Below are 249 nucleotides of genomic sequence, written 5' to 3'. Positions count from 1 at the left end.
CATCCTCCGGAGCTGGGCAAGAGGCTGTAAAGGTGGCGGCTCCGTGAGGCCACCGACAAACCTTCCCCCTGCGCAGTGCCTCTGTAGAACCACTGCCAGGGATAGTCTTTGGGAGGCAGCAGTGGCACGAAACCGTGTTTCATCCGGGCCTCGGCGTCTTTTCCTTTTTGCTTTCAGAAGCTGCAGCACACGCAGGGGCACATGTGCTGTCCAGTCCCCTTTCATTTAGCAGAACATCAACTGGTCTTG

Source organism: Phaethon lepturus, unplaced genomic scaffold (assembly GCF_000687285.1).
Source record: "Phaethon lepturus isolate BGI_N335 unplaced genomic scaffold, ASM68728v1 scaffold11993, whole genome shotgun sequence".
Lineage (NCBI taxonomy): Eukaryota > Metazoa > Chordata > Aves > Phaethontiformes > Phaethontidae > Phaethon > Phaethon lepturus.
This window is presented reverse-complemented; position numbering follows the sequence as displayed.